Consider the following 19,797-nt stretch of genomic DNA (forward strand, 5'->3'; position numbering starts at 1 on the left):
CCACTTGACTAATTATTCTGCAAGAAGCTCTACCGACACGCAGATTGAATTGACGAAACAATTTCATTAGCGAGAATTGTGGTCGCGTAGAGATATTACCCCATCACAGATCGCGCGTAGTCCGGATGCAAGGCCTCCAGCATGCCCTATAATCTTTACTTGTCTCTAACCTGCCTTAGAAGCTAATCAATGCATCCTCGACAATAACATTAAATATGAATAGAAGCAACAGATATGAACAAATCATTTCTTTGATTTTCTAATCAGCTGAAAACGGACACTGCTGAAGTGCTACATAATGTAGCCAGCCTATTGATCAAACTAAGAAAGCTAAGTCGAATCATCATGACACATACGGTGTCACTGAACTGGACTGGTCAGTGGTCAACCACGTACTGTGATGGACACAATTAGTGCTTCTGATGTTTTTTAGTTGTTGGGTCAACTAATGGATTTTTTCAGTTCGAAAATCAAAAGACATTACAAAATATGTCAATAATCCTTCCTTTCTTATTACTTGTAAACTTATAAATAAAGATATGTAACAATAATGCTGACTTGGCATAACTCACGACTGCTTGTCGAGGATATATTGTCTTTCAGCTATCTAAATTATCAGTGAACTAGGGACAGTGCTGGCCATTCTATAAGAACTGGGGACAGTGTTGGCCATTCTATAAGAACTAGGGACAGTGATGGCCATTCTATAAGAACTAGGGACAGTGTTGGCCATTCTATAAGAACTAGGGACAGTGATGGCCATTCTATAAGAACTAGGGACAGTGTTGGCCATGTTATAAGAACTGGGGACAGTGTTGGCCATTCTATAAGAACTAGGGACAGTGTTGGCCATTCTATAAGAACTAGGGACAGTGTTGGCCATTCTATAAGAACTAGGGACAGTGTTGGCCTTTCTATAAGAACTAGGGTGAGTTTTGGCCATTCTATAAGAACTAGGGACAGTGTTGGACATTCTATAAGAACTAGGGACAGTGTTGGCCATTCTATAAGAACTAGGGACAGTGTTGGCCATTCTATAAGAACTAGGGACAGTGTTGGCCATTTTATAAGAACTAGGTTGAGTGTTGGCCATTCTATAAGAACTGGGGACAGTGTTGGCCATTCTATAAGAACTAGGGACAGTGTTGGCCATTCTATAAGAACTAGGGACAGTGTTGGCCATTCTATAAGAACTAGGGACAGTGTTGGCCATTCTATAAGAACTAGGGACAGTGTTGGCTATTCTATAAGAAGGTGTCAGCAATGAGACCTACCCTACCCCTGAATTCCCATGGGGAATACTTTCAACTTGTCAGAGACCCACTCTAACCCGAATTCTCTCTGGGGATTTAATATTTGCACTTCGTCAGAGACCTTCTCTACCCCTGAGTTTTGGCACTTCGTCAGAGACCTTCTCTACCCCTGAGTTCTTGCACTTCGTCAGAGACCTTCTCTACCCCTGAGTTCTTGCACGTCGTCAGAGACCTTCTCTACCCCTGAGTTTTGGCACTTCGTCAGAGACCTTCTCTACCCCTGAGTTCTTGCACGTCGTCAGAGACCTTCTCTACCCCTGAGTTCTTGCACGTCGTCAGAGACCTTCTCTACCCCTGAGTTCTTGCACTTCGTCAGAGACTTTCTCTATCCCTGAGTTCTTGCACTTCGTCAGAGACCTTCTCTACAACTGAGTTCTTGCACGTCGTCAGAGACCTTCTCTACCCCTGAGTTTTGGCACTTCGTCAGAGACCTTCTCTACCCCTGAGTTCTTGCACGTCGTCAGAGACCTTCTCTACCCCTGAGTTCTTGCACTTCGTCAGAGACCTTCTCTACCCCTGAGTTCTTGCACTTCATCAGAGACCCACTGAACCGCTGAGTTCCTACTGGGGAATACTTACAGTACGTCTGAGGCCTACTCTAGTGCTTGCATTAGGTTAAATACGGTGTACCACACCATCGGCAGTCATGGATCCTTAACTCCTTGATTCAAAGATTATTTGACAGTTACCTTTGGCCTTTAGTGTGGCCATCAGTGGGAGGCACGGGTCGTGTCACATTCAGCCATGATCAATGCCTGGTGCTTGCACTGCCACACCATCTTGCTGGGTTCCCACTCTTCACCAATCATCACAGGCATAACTCTATTTACTCTTTAATCAACCCTTTGTTTACTTTCCCATATCACATTACATGGTGAAATGAAAAAATAATTCCAAGGTCTTTTTCAATTCCTGAGCTCTTCTTGAATACAGGGATATCTTTACAGCTTTATTGCCAGAGTGAGTGAGTGAGTTTAGTGAGTTTAGTGAGTGAGTGAGTGAGTGAGTGAGTGAGTGAGTGAGTGAGTTGATGGAATAAATCAGAGAAAGTTTTAAACCAACCAAGAGATAACATACAGAGTCCTTAATGCAATTAATAATGCCACAACAAAATCGTAAATAAAAACTTCATCTTTTTAAGAGTCTGGCATATTTGTAGGATTTCATCAAGTACAGAAAGGAGAGAACATACTCAGTAAGTTTTTTCATCTTAGGATAATAAAAGGTGGGAAGTTTGTGGGGAGTTCTTAGTCACTTACTGAGGCACACAGGGATGAGGATCTAGTAATTAATTCATAAAGGCCTCTCTCAAATCATCCCTCAGAAGGATTCATGTACCAAGGCAACTACTGTGAGTTGTAGTAGTGAAATAATAGAGGCAAACATAAAACATGAAACATGTTTCAGATACATCAGCAGCATTTAATCCTGTTCTCCCACTTGTAAACTGTTCTTCTTAAACTGACAGTCCATTAACTATAGCATGGTTTCTACAAGCTTGGATCTGCTCTGAGAGACTTCTACAAGAAAATAAATTGAAAAGACTCTAAAATATCTCTGCAAGTGTAAGCATTTCTTCCAGTCTCAATCTCTGTCCCAGCTCGGAGGAGATTGTACAAGTCTTAGGAGACTATAAACCGGATTAACGACAGCTAGAACAGCATAAAACCTACTATGAAACTCCGAGAAGTTTGTTATCAGCAGTAAAAATTTAAGTATTGATTTTCATTAAACAAACATATCCTTTTCAGCATGACAACTTTCCTGACAAATTAATACCCCAAGTACCAACTCATGAATAAAATTGAGAAGTTTTCGCACAGAGGATTACAATGCATGGCTTCTCAATTAATTAATGAGCATGCAAAAAAAAGGGATTTTCCTTTCTACAAGTTGAAAATTAGCACATGTAGAAAACATAAAGACTTTGTGTGCCGAGACTCAGACTAACACTGCCTAAAACATCCCGACATCATTCCCGCTTCTTCTGTAATGACCGTTCACGACCTCTGAAACTCGTGAAAAACGCTCCAGGTTTGATGAAATCTCTAAACACGAGCAAACTCAAAATCAATGTCCCTGAAGGAAAAACTAACAAGGCAGTGGGTAAAGGAATGAATTCCCTGATTTTCAATCAGCAAGGCACAGAGGCATCAATCTTGCTTTTGGAACAGTCCAGCTCAATTTACAAAACACAATACAATCATAGGTGAACATTGTAGACCATCAGCTTTCTGTTTCATTGACCACTGTAGACCAGGTTACTACGGTCACAGAGTGGCCGAATCTGGTCATATCGGCCAGTCAGTGAGGCAGATGGGACAATCAATACCTCCAAGGCCTATTGACCATTTGTAGCAACAAGAAACGAGATGATTAGAGATCAGGGAGAGAAGGACATAGTGACAAGAGTTAAGCTTAAAAGATTGGACATTGTCAGTGTGTGTAACTGTCAAATATCCCCATATACCACTCAGTGTCTGTAACTGTCATATCCCCATATACCGGTCAATGATTGGACATTGTCAGTGATTGGTCATTGTAGTGTATGTAACTGTCAAAATATCCCCATATACCACTCAGTGTCTGTAACTGTCATATCCCCATATACCGGTCAATGATTGGACATTGTCAGTGTAACTTTAACTGTCAAATATGACCATATACCAGTCACTGATTGGACATTGTAGTGTGTGTAACTGTCAAATATCACCATATACCAGTCACTGATTGGACATTGTAGTGTGAGTAACTGTCAAATATCACCATCTACCAGTCACTGATTGGACATTGTCAGTGTAACTGTAACTGTCAAATATAATCATCTACCAGTCACTGATTGGACATTGTCAGTGTGTGTAACTGTCAAATATCACCATCTACCAGTCACTGATTGGACATTGTCAGTGTGTGTAACTGTCAAATATCTTTTGTTGTTTTAAGTAAACCATGTTATTTTATATAAATGAAAGGCCAGCAGGGGTAGTTCTGGGGGTAGGTCTGATACCCATATAGCCATGTATTCAGGCATTCGTCACCACTCGCCCCTGTCCATAACCTGCAAGAAGACTCGTCCCCCTATCAATGACTGTTACATGTTACAAATGTCTTGCATCTAAAAATAAACCCTAGATACAGTTAAAGGTGTTCAGTCATACTCTATAAATACTGTACGTACCGATGTGTCTAAATAGTATCTGGAATATATGTGACATGCGGGAAATATACGAGTTGACAATTTTTTTAAGTATGCCTGTTTGCACTTAGACGGAACCCAGTCGCAAAAATGGCCATAAGAGGGGCACGAGTCACTATTCAGCATGTCCCGGAATAACACAAATTGGTCACGAATGGTTTTCAGCAAACAACCTTTAATGATATAGTGACATTGTATAACAGACGTAGAGCATGCAATAAATGTTGTGCTCATTGTGTAACATGTGTATAGAATGCTATATATGCTGTGTTCAGGAAACAAACTTTAACGGCATAGTGACATTGTATAAAAGATGTACATAGAATGCTATATATGCTGTGTTCGGGAAACAAACTTTAACGGCATAGTGACATTGTATAAAAGACGTACATAGAATGCTATATATGCTGTGTTCAGGAAACAAACTTTAACGGCATAGTGACATTGTATAAAAGACGTACATAGCATGCTATATATGCTGTGTTCAGGAAACAAACTTTAACGGCATAGTGACATTGTATAAAAGACATACATAGCATGCTATATATGCTGTGTTCAGGAAACAAACATTAACAGCATTAAAAGTGCATTGTATAACAGACATATATAGCATGCTATATATGCTGTGTGAATTGTCCACGCCTCGAGCTCACAACAACACTTAATCAACACAACAGAAATATTCCCATGAGGTCCAGGTATTCCTACCATGATGGGAAAGTAACTTTGATAACGACAATCCAAACATCAATATGTTCGTGGAGAATGACTGGGTTATTATTCAACAGTCTGGACATTACTATCCGGCTGTATGATAGACCAATTGTGTTATACACAGGCAAGTGTACTCTGTTCAAGGGTCTCCAAAGATTTAAATCAGACTGAAGACAGACTCTAATCTAATTCAGAGTGGAAGTGTTGGAGCTGCTTCAGTAAGCAGTAATAAGGGAGAGGTTTCATCTGCCAATAACATTATTTCACATATACAAGACAAATATTACCAACACAGCACCAAGGGCTGGCCACTGTGTCCATCACTGTAACCTAGCACATCTGCAGTCAACACGAGTAGGTTCACTGCAGCATCGCTAAGATGGGAGTCCCTGGTTAGATAATTGACATGTGGGGGGGGGGGGGGGGAGGGGGCTTATTTTAAACCATACACAGTACTGTCCTGGGTGAGTCTCCGTTGTCCTGGGTGAGTCTCTGTTGTCCTGGGTGAGTCTCCATTGTCCTGGGTGAGTCTCCATTGTCCTTGGTCAGTCTCTATTGTCCTGGGTTAGTCATCGTTGTCCTATGTCAGTCATCAGTGTCCTGAGTCTAGGTGGCAGATCATGTTCCTCAAAGAAACTGTTGGAAATCCTACATCTTAATTCAGTCTGACCAAAGGCTGTCTAGTTGAACAGTACCAGAGCGGCCCCCATGAATTGATGTGGTAAGTCCCTCAATCTGCCAGTCCCAAATCGCTAATCAGAACTCCATTCTTTTAGGAATGAGTGAGTATCAAGTGAGCTGTTTGAAGCTTAACACCACAGTACTGTAGTCACAACGGTTGGCTTAATGATGGAGGAATGCACAAAGTGACGCAGGTTGAAGCCGTTTTCTAAGTTAGTCAGACCAATGATCACTGCCTGATCACAAAGAAGCATCAAAATTTGGCTGAATCTGGGGACGACACCTGCAGATCCTGCTCTCAGTAAGGACCTCAAATCTGCATGTGGCGTGCACCTGCACCTTAGGCCAACCTGACCTGCTAAAAATATCTTTAACTTATCATATCTATTCATGGTAACAGTCAGTCTGTTCCAAAACTTCATTTAGATATGATGGATATATGTATGGCTTAGATCTATTATGAGCTGAAAGATATTTTACAAGACAGGAACTAACAGCTTAATGATATCTGCTGGTCTAAATTCAGAGTACTTATCTTTTGTCTAAGATAGACAATATCATCTTGCTTATAAAAATACCTTACATTCCATTTGAAGGGGGTTTGAGTGTATTCTATGGAACTGGGCACATTTATATAAACTATCATGCCAACAACCCAGCAAACTTTACAGAAGTAAGTTATTGAGATATTTCTGACAAGACTTGGCTTCTGAAATATGAAGCAAATTAGAGATGTGTATTTAACTGGAATGTCTAGGATATTCCTATTTCACATGACACAAAAATGTCACAAAGATTATTCTGGCCCTGACATGCCTAGGGCACACTCACATGAAATTGGCTACATCTATGAAAATTCATGACGGGAGGTCAAGAATATCTTAGCCCAGGCACTTTTATCCTAGATCTTCTCAATTAAAAGAAAAACATTCCGCATTTTAACAAGATAGAAAACAAACCTGATTTTCTTTCCTTCACATAAAATTTTAAAGTGGTCATAAAATAATGAGTTCCCCTAACCAACAGTTTTACTGTACCAAATAATATTTCTTTTAAAATTCCCTGGATGTCAGCAAAATGTGGAACAGAGAAATTTATTAGACAGCAGTTGCTTCAGGCAATACTTAAATCTAAATATATTCCAAAATGCACACTTGTGAACAATTTGCAAGCTCCTAATCATAACACACTTCCAGCTAACTTATGATGGCCTCCCTGGCGAAATGAACACAGTCATGGTTTGTTTGCTTGTTGTTTAATGCCGCACTCAGCAATATTCCAGATATATGAGAGCGGTCTGTGAATAATCGAATCTGGACCAGACAATCCAGTGATTGACATCATGAGCATCGATACATGCAATTGGGATACAATGACATGCATTAACCAAGTCAGCGAGTCTGACCACCCGATCCCATTAGTTGCCTCTTACAACAAGGATAGTCACACTTTACGGCAAGCATGGGTTGCTGAAGACCTATTCTATCCCGGATCTTCACCGGTTCATAGTCATGGAAATTCAACTGAATACATCATAAATAATTATCATTAAAATTATCCACATCGTATGTCTCTGTGAACTACCAACTTCTCCTGCCTATCAAGACCTGATATGTCAGATCATCATTACTATATATTGAATTATATTGGAAATTAAGGGGCTTACAAGATTTTTTCTAAGAAATGTAAGTTGATTTGTTTTAAGTGACTATAAAATAAGCGATATACCAACTGCAATGCTTTAAGCACAATCAATATCACAATCATATCATAATGCCACTCATATTTTTTTACCATCTCATGATGGTTGATAAATCACATATCAACCAAGCTCCTTAATAATTCAACACTGAAGCTGACACAACTTGTTAACAAAACACTTTATTCCACCTTTCAATCCATCGGGGCAACATACATCAGCAGCACAAAGACAACAATGATACAGGATGCAGTAACAAGGCATCCAGTAAGCCTGTCCAAACTGCCATACTTTGAAGAAACCTCATTACCCTACCATAACTCGTAAATCAATACTCTTTTTCCAACTCAATTCTCACACTTAAAAATCATTTTCGTGTAGAAACAAAAACTACAATGACTCTCGTTTCATTTCCCAAATTCATTGACGATCCTGAAACTGAAGATAAGCACGCGATTCTCCATCAAATACACATCAGGACATGTCCGTCATATCCCACGTTCCATCACCCTTCTTGCAATGGGAGAAAGATTCCTAAAACCAACATCTCCCCGTTAACAGCATGTCTGCATGTAAACAGCTGGTAGCAGCAACTGTGCATGTGTGTAAACCATTACGGTGCAACTCACAAACATCCTCACTGTATTGTGCATGCTGGCAAATTTTCATCACATGCCAAATCACCAGTGATCATTTTGGTGCCAGATTATCTGGGTCTGTTTTTATATGGTGCAATCTTGATTCTCCATGTTGCAATGCTTCCTGCAGAGAGGGAATGTTCCATTAACTACTTCGCCTACAAAGGAGGAGTCTATTCCTCTGAGAGCCACCATCACGCATTCCTCGATGTACCTTCAAAGTGTTTCATTGATATTGGGTGAGACATTTAAATCAAATGGATTGCTTTCACTTTTATTTGCTCTTCCTTTAAAACTCAACACGTACTCTGACCTGAAACTGGAAATCTTTTATAAGTTGTAACGAAGAACGAATCATATTTCCAGTATAATTTCTATTTAATTTCTTGCATAGACAAGACTTCCTAATTTTCAAATTGAAAAAATAATCAATATTTAATTTTATTGATTTGAAATTCAGTTATCTAAAGGCCACCATCATATAACTGATATTACTGCATGCAGTGTCAGCAAGGACATAACAACAAACACTGATGATTCCAACTTATCTCTTGACAAGTTGGGGGCACTGTGGTCTTAAAATGTCACCTAGTTTCCATGACGATCTTCAAGTCTATCAAAGTCAACAAACATCACTCTAGATTAGAAATATGCCTGTGGCTCATTAATGAAAGACGAAAGCTCCACAATCTCAATTAACGATCTAATGCGCTGTCACATTCTGAAAGGTATCGCAGACACTGTCCCTGACAGATCTTGCTTGGGGCAAGCTTCTCCATGCATGAAACTACTTAGTGCTGTACTTGTTCAAATACATGTAAAATTCATATCATTATCTCAAGGAATTTGCACAGTTTAGTCATCAGCTTGTAATTACAGATTGACTTTCAGTTTGTGTGAGTTCATTGTAGTATGAACCTTCATTGAGTGAGGAACAAAACTGTATGATAAAGCTGGACCTCACTCTATATCATACTCCTTATAATAATGAACTCACAAAGTGAAAGTCCATTCTTATAATTTTTAATATCACTTTTTTAACCTCAAAGGATGTAGTCCTAGATCTGAACACAATTATATGTAGTCTGTGACTTCATGTTTACACTGACAGCTATACAACAACCAGCTGTTTGGCCCTCACATTATAAAGCTTCATTCTCCAATGATGTTATTCACACAAAGTGAAAGTCCATTCTTATAATTGTTATATTTATATCATTATTTTATACCTCGAGGGATGTATTTCACAATTTCAAGTAGGCCTGGTATGTGTGACTTTGTGTTTACACTGACATCCATACAACAACCAGCTGTAATGTGGAACAAAATAATTCATTGAAAGGAGAAGTTACGTGAACGTATATATGATCAACTTGCTCTACAGGAACCTTTTTGTAGTTTGGTTACAAAATATAGATTCAAATCATATCATCATTTGATGAAGGACGTCTCTAAAGTCACCATTGGTCCTCAGTACATTTGTCACAATGACAGCGCGTGGTAATACATTTTCAAGGACAAGACATTAAAATGGCCAACACGATAAACTTGATGGGAGAGTTTTCCAGAGTTGTCAATGAAACTATGGCAGTTACTATGTGTTGGTCATCATTGATCAAATGGCCGATCATTGAAAGGTGATCATAAAGATGTGTTAAATACCGGTAGATACTGAGGTACATTCATAGGTCGCTATTGACTGTCACTGTCAGTCTAGACACGGATCGAGTCGATACTACAATAGTTTGGATATACATTTCTTCATTTCGTTCAATAGGATAGGTCTTAGCGAGGGTATTCATGAACGATCATGCAGTCAAACTCTCTGATATTTCTCAAAGTATATACTAAAGCTGAGTTCAAGATTAAAGGGCCTGATGATCAGAAACATTCTTCAGTAAGTATTCGTGCCTGGGAATTCCGAGGGGTTCCCCCAGGAATATGCAAGTGGTCTGTCAGTGTTTACATCATTTCAAGAATATAGTCTCATGAAAAAACATGAACATCAAATTGTATCATTTTAACATTTATGAATGTATTTTCGCGGTCATGTAACCAACTTCTCATCCAATGTAAACGCTGTATATCGTGTAAACTTTACATTGATGAATTATTTATGTTTGACAGCCTTAAACAAATTGCTGATACCACACCTGTTGAAGTAAGCCTACTGTTATATGGTAATGTAGATGATATTACAGATAAGACATTTTATGTCCCTTCTACAGTGCTGTATGTTTATATATTGAATTTTGGAATTGTTAAATATTTAAATACCAAGGAGAAGAAGACCCTGTCCCCCAATCGCGTGTGAATAAACTTGTTTAAATCATAGTAGTTATTGCTGCATCAAGACTACAGTCAGTATCACCTGTCTCTGTATTAGTGTACAAACTGCTCCATCACCACAATGTTTGTTTGTTTGTTTGTTGTTTTACGCCACACTCAGCAATATTCCAGCTATATGATGGTGGTCTGTAAATTATCGAGTCTGGACCATACAATCCAGTGATTGACATCATGAGCATAGATCCACGCAATTGGGATCGATGACAAGCATCAACCAAGTCTGTGAGCCTCAGACCACCCAATCCCGTTAGTCGCCTCTTACGACAAGCATAGTCGCCTCTTACGACAAGCATAGTCGCCTCTTACGGCAAGCATGGGTTGCTAAAGACCTAATCTACCCCAGATCTTCCATCACGACAATGACATGTATATAGTGCAACCAATTTGCTTGTCCCTACTCCCTTTCCAACAACATACGACATGTCATCCAATGGGTGACAGCAACTATCAAGATCCTGACAATAATTTAACCTCTCATCTTGAGCAGAATGAGTGATCCTTCTCATCAGAGCAACACAATATTCTGTATAATTTGGTATCATGTTACATTCTTCTGAAAAGGCATGAAGTAAAACTACTGCCCATGTTTGAGACTAACACTTAATCTCTGAAAAGACATAATTTATTTAAACAAACAACTCCATTTAATTAAAAAGGCGCCCCAGTGAGATGAAAGATTCAGAACCTGAGGAAAATCTAGACTTAATTGCTTCATTTAGGGTCAAAGCATAGTCTGCCATACAGACCCTGAAATAATAATAAATATATCCAATACATGTACAGTACATGCAAGTCTTAGTAATAATGATAGTTGGCAAGTCTGGATTAGGGGAAGAAAGTCTTTTGATTATATTTTATTAAGATAACTTAACTGTTTTTTTCTGTAATATAAGTCCATTTCAGAGACTAGATGATAGTCTAGGCTCTAGCATTACAGTAAGGGTTGGCAGAAGGGGAAATAACAGGTCCAGAGGCTGTGAGATAGACTACCTACGTCTGTCCCGGCTCAGCACCCAGGGACCTCCAAATGTTCACTTCCAACCGATCTGAAGATGGAGCACATCCGATGAAGTACTCCCACACACCACAATTAATGTAAAAAGAGATGCAAAGTCAATGATCTAAAGATAAACTAAACCTTAAACAGACAATTCAGCCTGGTGAATTTGCAAGGACATATAATTTATTTATTCTTATAAATTTCACAGTGTTAGAAATTAAGAATAAATGTCAAGGGGTCCTTGTCGTGACCTTTGAGTGAATCTTTTTTTTAATTTCATGGTCTTTAAATTAAAATGATAAAGCATAAATGTCAAGGATCCAAGGGTCCAACACTGATTTAATCTATTCCTATTTCATTTCTATTTTTACGGATGTACAATCTCACCTTACACCAGTAAAAGGTGACTCATTATGCTTGTCGTAAAAAGCGACTAACGGGACTGGGTGGTCAGGCTCGCTAACTTGGTTGATGCATGTCATCCATCGATCCCTTTTGCGTGGATTGATGCTCATGATATTAATCACTGGATTGTCTGTTCCAGACTCGATTATTTACAGATCGTGGTCATATAGCTGGAATATTGCTGAGAGCGACGTTAAACAACAAACCAGCCAACCAAGATACCTTACACCATTAGACTGATGCTCCTGTCTTAGTGTGGCAATAGTGCTGACAAATACAGCCCGAGAGGGGTTGAGTATTATAGGCCACTCAAAGGTGTTAGTGTTACTCCAGATGAGAAGAGGGAAAATGGTGGTTCAGACGAACAGGTACAAGGATTACTGCCATATCTATTACAACAACAGAAAGCGCTACAAAACCCATACCAACAACAGAAAGCGCTACAAAACCCATCACAACAACAGAAAGCTCTACAAAACCTATCACAACAACAGAAAGCGCTACAAAACCTATCACAACAACAGAAAGCTCTACCAAACCCATCACAACAACAGAAAGCGCTACAAAACCCATACCAACAACAGAAAGCGCTACAAAACCCATCACAACCACAGAAAGCTCTACAAAACCCATCACAACCACAGAAAGCGCTACAAAACCCATCACAACCACAGAAAGCACTACCAAACCCATCACAACCACAGAAAGCGCTACAAAACCCATCACAACCACAGAAAGCTCTACAAAACCCATCACAACCACAGAAAGCTCTACAAAACCCATCACAACAACAGAAAGCGCTACAAAACCCATCACAACCACAGAAAGCTCTACCAAACCCATCACAACCACAGAAAGCGCTACAAAACCCATCACAACAACAGAAAGCTCTACAAAACCCATCACAACAACAGAAAGCTCTACAAAACCCATCACAACCACAGAAAGCTCTACAAAACCCATCACAACAACAGAAAGCGCTACAAAACCCATCACAACAACAGAAAGCGCTACAAAACCCATCACAACCACAGAAAGCTCTACAAAACCCATCACAACCACAGAAAGCTCTAAAAAAAACCATCACAACAACAGAAAGCTCTAACAAACCCATACCAACAACAGAAAGCGCTACAAAACCCATCACTACCACAGAAAGCTCTACAAAACCCATCACAACCACAGAAAGCTCTACAAAACCCATCACAACCACAGAAAGCTCTACCAAACCTATCTCAACAACAGAAAGCGCTACAAAACCCATCACAACAACAGAAAGCGCTACAAAACCCATCACAACCACAGAAAGCTCTACAAAACCCATCACAACCACAGAAAGCTCTAAAAAAACCCATCACAACAACAGAAAGCGCTACAAAACCCATACCAACAACAGAAAGCGCTACAAAACCCATCACAACCACAGAAAGCTCTACAAAACCCATCACAACCACAGAAAGCTCTAAAAAAACCCATCACAACAACAGAAAGCTCTAACAAACCCATACCAACAACAGAAAGCTCTACAAAACCCATCACAACCACAGAAAGCTCTACAAAACCCATCACAACAACAGAAAGCTCTACCAAACCTATCTCAACAACAGAAAGCTCTACAAAACCCATCACAACCACAGAAAGCTCTACAAAACCCATCACAACAACAGAAAGCTCTACAAAACCCATCACAACCACAGAAAGCTCTACCAAACCCATCACAACAACAGAAAGCTCTACAAAACCCATCACAACCACAGAAAGCTCTACCAAACCTATCTCAACAACAGAAAGCTCTACAAAACCCATCACAACCACAGAAAGCTCTAACAAACCTATCACAACAACAGAAAGCTCTACCAAACCCATCACAACAACAGAAAGCTCTAACAAACCCATCTCAACCACAGAAAGCTCTAACAAACCTATCACAACAACAGAAAGCGCTACAAAACCCATCACAACAACAGAAAGCTCTAACAAACCCATCTCAACCACAGAAAGCTCTAACAAACCCATCTCAACAACAGAAAGCTCTAACAAACCTATCTCAACAACAGAAAGCTCTAACAAACCCATCACAACAACAGAAAGCTCTAACAAACCTATCACAACAACAGAAAGCTTTACAAACCTATCACAACAACAGAAAGCTCTACAAAACCCATCACAACCACAGAAAGCTCTAACAAACCTATCACAACAACAGAAAGCTCTACCAAACCCATCACAACAACAGAAAGCTCTAACAAACCCATCTCAACCACAGAAAGCTCTAACAAACCTATCACAACAACAGAAAGCGCTACAAAACCCATCACAACAACAGAAAGCTCTAACAAACCCATCTCAACCACAGAAAGCTCTAACAAACCCATCTCAACAACAGAAAGCTCTAACAAACCTATCTCAACAACAGAAAGCTCTAACAAACCCATCACAACAACAGAAAGCTCTAACAAACCTATCACAACAACAGAAAGCTTTACAAACCTATCACAACAACAGAAAGCTCTACAAACCTATCACAACCACAGAAAGCTCTAACAAACCTATCACAACAACAGAAAGCTCTACCAAACCCATCACAACAACAGAAAGCTCTAACAAACCCATCTCAACCACAGAAAGCTCTAACAAACCCATCTCAACAACAGAAAGCTCTAACAAACCTATCACAACAACAGAAAGCTCTAACAAACCCATCTCAACCACAGAAAGCTCTAACAAACCCATCTCAACAACAGAAAGCGCTACAAAACCCATCTCAACAACAGAAAGCTCTAACAAACCTATCTCAACAACAGAAAGCTCTACCAAACCCATCTCAACCACAGAAAGCTCTAACAAACCCATCACAACAACAGAAAGCTCTAACAAACCCATCTCAACAACAGAAAGCTCTAACAAACCTATCTCAACAACAGAAAGCTCTAACAAACCCATCACAACAAGAGAAAGCTCTAACAAACCCATCTCAACAACAGAAAGCTCTAACAAACCTATCTCAACAACAGAAAGCTCTAACAAACCCATACCAACAAGAGAAAGCTCTAACAAACCCATCTCAACCACAGAAAGCTCTAACAAACCCATCTCAACAACAGAAAGCGCTACAAAACCCATCTCAACAACAGAAAGCTCTAACAAACCCATCACAACAACAGAAAGCTCTAACAAACCCATCACAACAACAGAAAGCTCTAACAAACCCATCTCAACAACAGAAAGCTCTAACAAACCCATCACAACAACAGAAAGCTCTACCAAACCTATCTCAACAACAGAAAGCTCTACAAAACCCATCACAACCACAGAAAGCTCTAACAAACCTATCACAACAACAGAAAGCTCTACAAAACCCATCACAACAAAAGAAAGCTCTAACAAACCTATCACAACAACAGAAAGCTCTACCAAACCCATCACAACAAAAGAAAGCTCTAACAAACCTATCACAACCACAGAAAGCTCTAACAACCCTATCACTTAGTGACCACCTATCAAATATCTACCATTACCACAGAACAATCTTCTTCCACCTGTATAAGGAAGTATATCAAGGTGAGTATGTCGTCTGAACACATGCACATATTAGGTCATGCTTTGGGAACAGTGTTGCAACAATGCCGATTATCGCTGCACCTACGGCCTACTTGGTCATCTGCAGCAGGCGTTCATGTCATAGGGCGCTACTATTTTTTACGTCATTGGTTTGAGGCTCCTGCATATTTCTGAGGGTTTTTGTTGAAATATTTGAACAAAAACATCAGCTGGTAACAAACAGACTGTCACAGCCAAAAGTTCTAATTTAACAACCGGGGTTGGAATAGGATGATTCAGACATCAGACCATCCATCCCATCAGCAGCAACTATCTCAAGGTCCTGCACTCAATCTACCTCTTTCCTTAATAGCTAAATACTCTCTTCCCTTAATAGCTATAAAATCTCAATCCTTAATAGCTATAAACTCTCTTTCCTTAATAGCTATAAAATCTCAATCCTTAATAGCTGTAAAATCTCTTAAATCTCCTTAATGGCGACAAAATCTTTTTCCCTTTAGCTAAAAATTCTCTTTTTTTTAACAGCTATAAAATCTCTTTCCTCAATCGCCATAAAATCTCTTTCCTTAATAGCTAAGAACTCTTTTTCATTAATAGCTAAAAACTCTCCTTTGTAGCTGAAAGCCATAATTCTAATTCATATATCATGTATATGATCGCTGTCTGTGTATGTAGCTTTGTGGCTTGCACACTAAGCATCAATTATTTCAGATACTTTCAGAAGCTAAAGTTAGTTTCAGTTGTTTACAGTTATTTCTTTGCTTGTTGTCATCAGCAGCCGGATCTACACAAGTAACTGCAAGTCTGAGTGCAAGTATAGGACTTAAGGCTGATAAGCTGTATGACTATTGCAGTTTTAGCCATCATGGTTGTTGGAAGCATGTGCAGAAATTTGTAACTCAAGGCAGGTACTAGGGCTGGGGCGAGTCCAAATTTACTACCCGGGTACCCACCTTCCTATTACCCGACCCTACTCGGGTACCCACCTCCCTATTACCCGACCCTACTCGGGTACCCACCTCCCTATTGCCCGACCCTACTCGGGTACCCACCTCCCTATTACCCGACCCTACTCGGGTACCCGCCCCCTATTACCCGACCCTACTCGGGTACCCGCCTCCGTATTACCCGACCCTACTCGGGTACCCGCCTCCCTATTACCCGACCCTACCCGGGTACCCACCACCCTATTACCCGACCCTACCTGGGTACCCACCTCCCTATTACCCCACACTACCTGGGTACCCACCTCCCTATTACCCGACCCTACTCGGGTACCCACCTCCCTATTACCCGACCCTACTCGGGTACCTGCCTCCCTATTACCCCACACTACCTGGGTATCCACCTCCCTATTACCCGACCCTACTCGGGTACCCACCTCCCTATTACCCGACCCTCCCCGAGTACCCACCTCCCTATTACCCGATCCTACTCGGGTACCCACCTCCCTATTACCCGACCCTACTTGGGTACCCACCTCCCTATTACCCGACCCTACTCGGGTACCCACCTCCCTATTACCTGACCCTACCCGGGTACCCACCTCCCTATTACCCGACCCTACTCGGGTACCCACCTCCCTATTACCCGACCCTACACAGGTACCCGCCTCCCTATTACCCGACCCTACCTGGGTACCCACCTCCCTATTACCCGACCCTACTCGGGTACCCACCTCCCTATTACCCAACCCTACTTGGGTACCCGCCTCCCTTTCACCCGACCCTACTTGGGTACCCACCTCCCTATTACCCGACCCTACCTGGGTACCCACCTCCCTATTACCCAACCCTACTTGGGTACCCACCTCCCTATTACCCGACCCTACCTGGGTACCCACCTCCCTATTACCCGACCCTACTTGGGTACCCACCTCCCTATTACCCGACCCTACCTGGGTACCCACCTCCCTATTACCCGACCCTACTTGGGTACCCACCTCCCTATTACTCGACCCTACCTGGGTACCCACCTCCCTATTACCCGACCCTACTCGGGTACCCACCTCCCTATTACCCGACCCTACCTGGGTACCCACCTCCCTATTACCCGACCCTACTTGGGTACCCACCTCCCTTTCACCCGACCCTACTCGGGTACCCACCTCCCTATTACCCGACCCTACTCGGGTACCCACCTCCCTATTACCCGACCCTACCTGGGTACCCACCTCCCTATTACCCGACCCTACTCGGGTACCCACCTCCCTTTCACCCGACCCTACTTGGGTACCCACCTCCCTATTACCCAACCCTTAGTAACACGAGTATCTACTGTAGGTCTCAGGAGATGTCTCAAAATGTCCAATTGGGAACATTTTTGGCATAGCCCTGGCAAAAGGTATTTAGATGTATTAAACAATCTGGTAATTCAAACACTGAAGTTGAATTAAGTTATATCTTTTTTCAACCATATGAAAAATCAGAATGAATGGGTGCACAGTCAGAAAGAAATGCGAACATTATTGACTTGTAGTGTTACCATAGAGTTTTCAATATTTTTTGTCATTTAACAGTATATCACGTGACTAACCATGGGTCCAGGTAGTTCTCTGGGTACCTGGGTCCTACTCAGTACCCACCCGACCCGGGAACCCAAGTTACCCATCCCAGCCCTAGCAGGTACATTTCTCATATTTTTCTGTGGAACAAGGCGACTAAAGTATTGGAGTTATGACAGTATGATACTTTGTGGGGATGGGTATTGGAGGCTTAAAGTGTATCAAAATATTTAGCAATGCACAAGGCCGTATTGCGATACACATCACGATATATTATAAAATTCTAAATTATTAATTCAGAAGCCATCTGATACATTAAGGTATGAACTGAAGTTCATGAATGGAACAAAACAAGATGCTGGTTCAACATAATGTTTACTCAGTCAAAAAATATGAAGGCATCTTGGGGTCCAGGACGCCCGCTCCTGGGCATCGAAAGCATTTGGCAAATATATAAAACATTAAACACGTGACAAAAATCACCGTGTTGACAGTGAAACAAACATGAAAAAATGATATTGTGATACGTATTGTGGAAAGAATGAACCTCAATCTGCCGATATACCAGTAATACCTCTCACCCTCCATTGTGTGACACATTCACAGCAGGAGATCATCCAGGCAGACAAGCAGAAATCTTACATCTTCATCTAGTTGAGCATAAAATCATGACTAAAATGTATCCTTGATTCAGAATAGGGATTATTATGGAGAATACATTTTATACTGATTTTGTCTTAATTATCTATCTATGATCAATGGAGTTTCAATGCTTAACAACTCACAAGGCAGTGGGGTAGCCTAAAAGGCGACTATGCTTGTCGTAAAAGGCGACTAACGGGATCGGGTGGTCAGGCTCTCTGACTTGGTTGATGCATGTCATCAATCCCAATTGCGTTGATCGATGCTCATGATATTAATCACTGGATTGTCTGGTCCAGACTTGATTATTAACAGACCGCCGTTATAGCTGGAATATTGCTGAGCGTGGTGTTAAACAACAAACCAACAAACCAACCAACAAACCTAATTGTTAAAACGATTGTTCATCACACCAAAGACCCGGCTCCGTTTCTCCACATGGGTACAAAGTGTGAAACCCATTTCTGGTGTCCCTTGCCCTTGGTGGAATATTGATAAAAGCGGTGTAAAACCCAACTGACCCACTTAACAACTTAGCTACAATTGATGATAATTAGGAAACACCAAGTGTATGAAAACATACATTCACAAACAAGATAAGTCAGTCCATTTGGAAGAATCTGACAGATCAGAGATTGCTGCAGCACCAGTGTTGACAGTGAAACAAAGTTGGAAAGTTTTTAATAGTAGCTGTTAAAGGCCTACGTCCCCTATAAATAGTGGACCTCTTCCAAAGGTGGCAGTGCCAACCTTGACTTCAGGCCGTTGAAATGGTACAGCACTTGGACTGCTCTTTTGAAAATATTAATAGTTCTAAGGCTTATCCATGCTCAATTTTTAGTCCATTTATTCCAGGGATTTCAGAGAGTACATCAGCCTATAAATACAATGTTCAAATAACTGTCATGAATAGATATTTGAAAAAGAAATTTGAAAATTCTAAAGAAATTCAAAACTTCTAACGTTTGACAAGTCCATCTGTGAGAGTTGGGAGGGGTGAAGGGTGTAGCCAGGGACTGTAAACACAGCCAGGTCGTGGAGGGGAATGCAGACAGATGGCTATCTGGGACCATTACCGCTGTCACCACAAGTGTTT

General features: G+C 40.9%; 1 protein-coding gene across 1 annotated transcript in view; it reads right to left on the reverse strand.

Moving 5' to 3' along the window:
- The window catches only part of LOC139444840 (ribitol-5-phosphate xylosyltransferase 1-like), a 191,040-nt gene that overhangs the window by 110,972 nt on the left and 60,271 nt on the right, over positions 1 to 19,797 (reverse strand). The gene's annotated exons all lie outside the window — the stretch shown is intronic.

Source organism: Haliotis cracherodii, unplaced genomic scaffold, assembly GCF_022045235.1.
Source record: "Haliotis cracherodii isolate W230 unplaced genomic scaffold, xgHalCrac1.p SCAF_6, whole genome shotgun sequence".
NCBI lineage: Eukaryota > Metazoa > Mollusca > Gastropoda > Lepetellida > Haliotidae > Haliotis > Haliotis cracherodii.